The sequence below is a fragment of the Odontomachus brunneus genome, unplaced genomic scaffold, assembly GCF_010583005.1.
Source record: "Odontomachus brunneus isolate Ranch 3 - 2012 unplaced genomic scaffold, Obru_v1 Obru_scaffold_349, whole genome shotgun sequence".
In the NCBI taxonomy this organism is placed as follows: domain Eukaryota; kingdom Metazoa; phylum Arthropoda; class Insecta; order Hymenoptera; family Formicidae; genus Odontomachus; species Odontomachus brunneus.
Window position 1 is genome coordinate 49,989 of NW_022639799.1, and position 6,522 is coordinate 56,510.

A 6,522-nucleotide genomic window follows, 5' to 3' on the forward strand; every position below is an offset into this window, starting at 1 on the left:
ATATTTAATTGGTGGTGGTATCAACGCCAGAAAGAATTGTTTAACTTTTGATATGTATAATAAATTTTTATTATAATGCTACCGTTTTTACTGTTTTTTTTACCATTCTTTACCGTTGTTTACCGTTTCTAAACCCTTTTTTACCGTTTTTTAACGTTTCTTAACCGTTTTTACCGTTTTCTTAACCGTTTTTACCATTTCTAAACCGTTTTTTACCGTTCTTTACCGTTTCATTACCGTTTCATTACCGTTTCATTACCGTTTCTAAACCGTTTTTTTACCGTTCTTTACCGTTTCTAAGCCGTTTTTTACCGTTCTTTACCGTTTCATTACCGTTTCTAAACCGTTTTTTTTACCGTTTTTTACCGTTTCATTACCGTTTTTACCGTCTATAAACCGTTTTTTTTACCGTTCTTTACCGTTTCATTACCGTTTCTAAACCGTTTTTTTTACCGTTTTTTACCGTTTCATTACCGTTTTTACCGTCTATAAACCGTTTTTTTTACCGTTCTTTACCGTTTCATTACCGTTTCTAAACCGTTTTTTTTACCGTTTTTTACCGTTTCATTACCGTTTTTACCGTCTATAAACCGTTTTTTTTACCGTTCTTTACCGTTTCATTACCGTTTCTAAACCGTTTTTTTTACCGTTTTTTACCGTTTCATTACCGTTTTTACCGTCTATAAACCGTTTTTTTTACCGTTCTTTACCGTTTCATTACCGTTTCTAAACCGTTTTTTTTACCGTTTTTTACCGTTTCATTACCGTTTTTACCGTCTATAAACCGTTTTTTTTACCGTTCTTTACCGTTTCATTACCGTTTCTAAACCGTTTTTTTACCGTTCTTTAGCGTTTCTTTACCGTTCTATATTACCGTTGTTACCGCTTTATTATATAATATATTGTCCTTGATGTATAACATGCATACGTTTGCAAAATCTTGTTGCACAGCACAGCGCAGTGTATGAGCTCATTAGTAATAATAATAATAATAATTGTCACATATAGCGTTTTTATTACATATTGTTATCTCACCTTCTCGTTCTGCGTCATAGATGAAGAATAGGAGGGGGAAACTGCAATGTCGCGTATTTTGCATCATTGTAAGAACAAAGGTATGCGATAGTGGGGGATTGTCTATATTAGAAAAACGGCTCTTACATGACCATTGCAGAAATCGATCATGACGTGCTTTCAAACGTGAGGACAGAAACGCAGCAGAAATCGATCACGACTTGCCGTTCGAACGTAAAAGCAGAAACGCAACAGAAATTGATCATGACGTGCGTCCGAAAACAACGGTAGATACGAGGCAAAAATGTCCTGATAGAAAAATTTTGCTGAAATTATAATGAAACTTGCTGAAAACGTAATAAAATGTGCTGAAAAACTCAATCAATTGACCCATGTTCATTATGATTTCAGCAATATTTATCGAAAATCAGCGAAATTTCAGTGAATTTCAATAAATGTCAATAAAATTCAGTAGAAAATCATTGAAATTTAAAATCAAGAAAAATGTCCCATACAGCACAGTAATGTTGAATCAATTTTCTTTATGTTTCATATAACTGCTAGGAACCAAAGATTGTCAAGCACACTCTAAAATTTTTGCGACTTCCCTCGATAATTTCGAGTCCGAAGCGGTTATGCCCGGTCACCCATCCATGCCTCACTTTGTTAAAGGTGTGCCTAACCTGATGATCGCGCGGCACGCGGTGATGCCAATAACTCCAACGATGTTCTTACAGTTTATGCTTATATAATGTGTACTTATAGTATTCACAGTATATTATAACATATCTAGCAAATACGCGCGTTGATTCGCCAATATATTTTATTTAATATCTCTAAAGTTTATGTGGTTATTTGCAAAATAACTTTAATCATTCTTTTCAGTTTAACGTTTTTTATACACTTTGTTGTTATCGATACAGCTTGCATCAGACTCTGTATAATAGAGAATATTTTGAAATAAAAGAATATTCTTCATGGTTTGCACAAAATTGTTTAAACGCATTTCAATTTTATATATAAACAATAAAAAAAATATATGATTATGGTATATTGTAATATAAAATAAATAACATACATATTGATACATATGTATCAATATAATAAAATTTAATAATAATTTATTTTATTATTATTTTTATTTTTATATATCAATAATATAATTTTTAATGTTCCTCAAATATAGTTACAACATTGCAAAATATTGTAATTTTTGTTCATTATACATTCAACATTGCAGCTATATCTGATTACTAATATTAAAAAATCAATATAAATTTCATGCAGAAAAAACATCCGCACTTTTATCTTCTATGTTGCATCAAAGTCTCATCAACGTTCTTTCAATGTTTTGGTATTATTAGGCATGTTTATCATTGTTGTGTTAGCACTGGTCCATACGGATGTTTCAGAAATGAAAGGCAAAAATTTATATTTATATAAATATATATATTTATGTTTATATGTCTCATGTATCTGTATTATAATAAATATGGACATTTTCGCTACAATAAATATGGTACTTCTTTAAATTTGTAATAATTTTTTTAAAGACACACATACATCTAATTAAATAGACTATCTTTATAAATAATATTAAATTTCATATATCTTTAAATCTACAAGCAAGTATTACATACTAATTAACGATTGCACTAAATGCAATATTACATACAAATTAACAATCGTATGAATTAATCTTGAAACATAATGAAGAAATCAGATTCCCATATAATTTCAGTAAAGTTCGATATATTTCAGTAATTTTCATCGACATTTCAATGAGAGAATTTTCATATTCTAACATGTAGGAAAATTAAAAAATTACTTTTTAATACATTAGTCAATTATCAGCGAAATTCAGCACGATTTCGTTATTTAGTCAAAACTTTTCACGAAGTTTTCATTGATCAATAAATGAGGTACATTAAGTACTTATTTACAATTCATTATAAATTGTAATTCTTTCATCAAGTTTCAGCGCAATTCAGCAAAATTTTTAAAATTATTGAGAAATGTTTTTACGAATTTTTTTCATCAATATTTCAGCAAAGTTTCAATACAATTTACTCAGTTTTCATTACAATTCAATAAATTTCATTAAATATTTCATTAAATATTTCAATATTTTTTCATTACTTTTCATCAATATTCATTAAAAATTCATTGTTTTTCCACACTTTTCACTACAATTCATAATGAAAATCATGATTCATGATGAAATATTTTCAGCAACTTTTCAGTAATTTTCATTTCTCATTTCGACGATTTCATTGTATTTTCAACGATTTTATTGCATTTTCAGCAAATTTCTTCCATCACAGTGTAGCACAAAATTTAAATTGTTTTGCAGTATTCCTTCAACGACCGACTTAATTATTAATTAATGAATTTAAGGAAGGTACTATAAAGATATACAATAAATTTATTGAATAAACTCCTGGTAAACTCAAAGTAATAATAATAAAACTGTCAGTTATAATTTTCCACTCGACCGTGTAAACAGTTACATGGTTGAAAGGGAAATTATAACGCACAATTATGTTATTGTTATTTTGTGTTTGCTGAGTTGGGAAATTTATTATGTATATATAAATGTCATTTTATATGCTGTACAATTTTATCATAATTTATCTAATTATCATAATTTATCTAATTATCGTTATTCCATGTTCGATTTTATGCTGCTTCTTGTCGACATATTAAATTTTTCTTTTCCTGTGTTGACATATTGTACTTTATTCTTGTAGTATTTCTACTATCATATCATGACGCAGGTTCTGTTAGATTTCTGTTTCATTTCTACGTGTCTGATACTCTTTGATACTCTCTGATACGACAGATCATGCTTTGATACTGTCCAAATTATGCCAGCATAGTATACAGCATACATTTAGCAAAGCCTGACTTTAGCAGGCTTGGCCATCTGGATTGTTTCTGTACTTATTGTTCAATAATCTGATTTAATTACCTTTGTCACAGAACCTCTATGTTCCTTCGTAATATAACGTAACGTGGAATACCAAAAATATATATTCTATCCAGTTTCTCAATCTATATTTAAATTATAAAAAGTTAGTATAAAGTCATGGTTATAATGGCGATATACTCATTTCATATAGACATATTTTGATATATTGACTGCTTCCCAAATAGCCAAGCCTACTAATGTCAGGCTTTGCTAAATGTATGCTGCATACTATGCTGGGCATAATTTGAGCAGTATCAAAGCATGATATGTCCTGTAAACTGTATACTTGACCTGCTTTCCTGTCAGAGTTACCTAGAAAATAAGAAAAATTCAGTCGAACTGTCTTAATACTTCTTAAATTTGTTAAGTTATAAGATGAATTAATCTTACCTATATGAACATGTTGTTTTACTGCACTTCATATGTTTCCCTCACTTAATCCTTTTGCTGGATGTTTTGCAGTAAATGGAATATCTTTTAATCTATTTAAGACATCTTTTTGAAAGCTTCATTAATGGCCAATGACAATTTCTCTAGTTTCAGTACTGGATGTTTTGCAATAAATGGAATATCTTTTAATCTATTTAAGACATCTTTTTGAAAGCTTCATTAATGGCCAATGACAATTTCTCTAGTTTCAGTACTGGATGTTTTGCAATAAATGGAATATCTTTTAATCTATTTAAGACATCTTTTTGAAAGCTTCATTAAAGGCCAATGACAATTTCTCTAGTTTCAGTACGAGAGTTTCTCACAGTCCGTTTGGTTTCTTTTATGCCACCAGATACTGTATAAATAAGTAATAACACATCCTCACACACACACACACACACACACACACACACACACACACACACACACACACACACACACCACTGCACACCACACCACACGCACACACATTAATTGCGAATATTAGGTTTCCACGTCTTAGATAATAAAAATAAGTGGCACTGAAAAGTACCGATTCGTCTGCAAAAACCACCGCAGACGGAAACTATCTATGGTTTCTACTCCTCCTCCTCCTCCCCCCTTTCCCTCCAATGGAAAGTAAGTCCTCCTTCTTGGTCTTCTTCCTCTTCTTCCTGGTCATAGGCCGCTGGGCTGCGCTGAGAGTGATCCTGTGAAGATAGTATTAATAGAATAAAATAAATCAATAGTAATTAAGTATTATTGGAAACAATATATCATACACTTTTAAACATAAAAGCATCAATGCCTCAACATGTACCTAATCATTCTGCTTCAGGTACATGTTCGGACATGGACAATTTTTACTTATCTAAATATCATGTTATTTGTAATATCATGCTCAAACGTTGTCCTCGTCGTCGTCTGCTTCGTCGTCCATCCATTTGTTCTTCGCGCTTCTTCATCCCGTGTTCTTGAGCCACTTGTCCTGCTGTAGTTTCTCTCCTTTGCTACGCGCAGTGACTCTCATCTGTGTCTGAAATTCTGACCGTATTGGTTTCTCGAAATGGCGATTTTTACATACCGTATCTAAAACAGAAACATTAAATATAAAATATATCAGATATTAAGAATTCTTGTTAATATAAGATATCCATATTTACCGTACACTGCTCTTATCAAGAGCGTATTATACAGGATGTCTTAAAAATAAGGGAACCCCTAAATATTTTTTTATAGTGAGGTCTTTCGATAAAACTTTCAAAACAAAAGTTATAGAACTTCAGAAGCTGAATGTGATAGTGACCTTAAAATTGACCTTAAGTTTGACCCTGAAGGCCATTTCAAGGTCAACTTTATTTTTTCAAATAGAACATGCATATTTTCATGACAGATTCGGGATCTACGCTAAAAACTGAGAAGCTTTTGTCTGAAACATTTTTCAGAAAATGCTCGCTTTGATCTTAAAATGACTTTCAAACTTCACGGTTTTTAAATTAAGCTGACCTCGAAATGACCTTCAGATCAATTTTATGGTCACCATCAGATTCAACTTCTGAAATCCTACAACTTTTGTTTTGAAAGTTTTATCGAAAAACCTCACCATAAAAAGATATTCAGGGGTTCCCATATTTAAAAAAAAAACCGTGAAATTTGAAAGTTATTTTAAGGTCAAAGAGAGCATTTTCTGAAAAAGTGTTTCAGGCAAAAGCTTCTCAGTTTTTGGCGTAGATTCCGAATCCGTCACGAAAATATGCATATTTTATATGAAAAAATAAATTTGACCTTGAAATGGCCTTCAGGGTCAAACTTAAGGTCAATTTTAAGGTCACCATCAGATTTAGCTTTTGAAATCGTACAACTTTTGTTTTGAAAGTTTTATTCAAAACCTCACTATAAAAAGATATTTAGGGGTTCCCATATTTTTAAGACGCCCTGTATAACGGCCGCCGTCTTTCCTCGCAGCCGTACCATGTAAATAAGGCGGTCAGAGAATCAGACAAGGCTTCCTTTAAGCAAAGGTGTACCGCTTCCTTTAAATTAAACTACCCACGTAGTGAAGGTAATTTACCTGAAAAAATTGTATATATATATATATATATATATATATATATATATATATATAC

The 6,522-nt window shown here is 31.1% G+C and overlaps 1 long non-coding RNA gene across 1 annotated transcript; it reads right to left on the minus strand.

Annotated features, from left to right (window-relative positions):
* Positions 1-3,203: 3,203 nt before the first annotated feature.
* LOC116853534 lies at positions 3,204-6,019 on the minus strand. Its single transcript, XR_004379997.1, has 3 exons — positions 5,560-6,019; positions 4,376-5,485; positions 3,204-4,297 (listed from the first exon to the last, which is right to left on the minus strand). It is a non-coding gene; the product is annotated as an uncharacterized LOC116853534 (long non-coding RNA).
* Between the last annotated feature and the right edge of the window lie 503 nt (positions 6,020-6,522).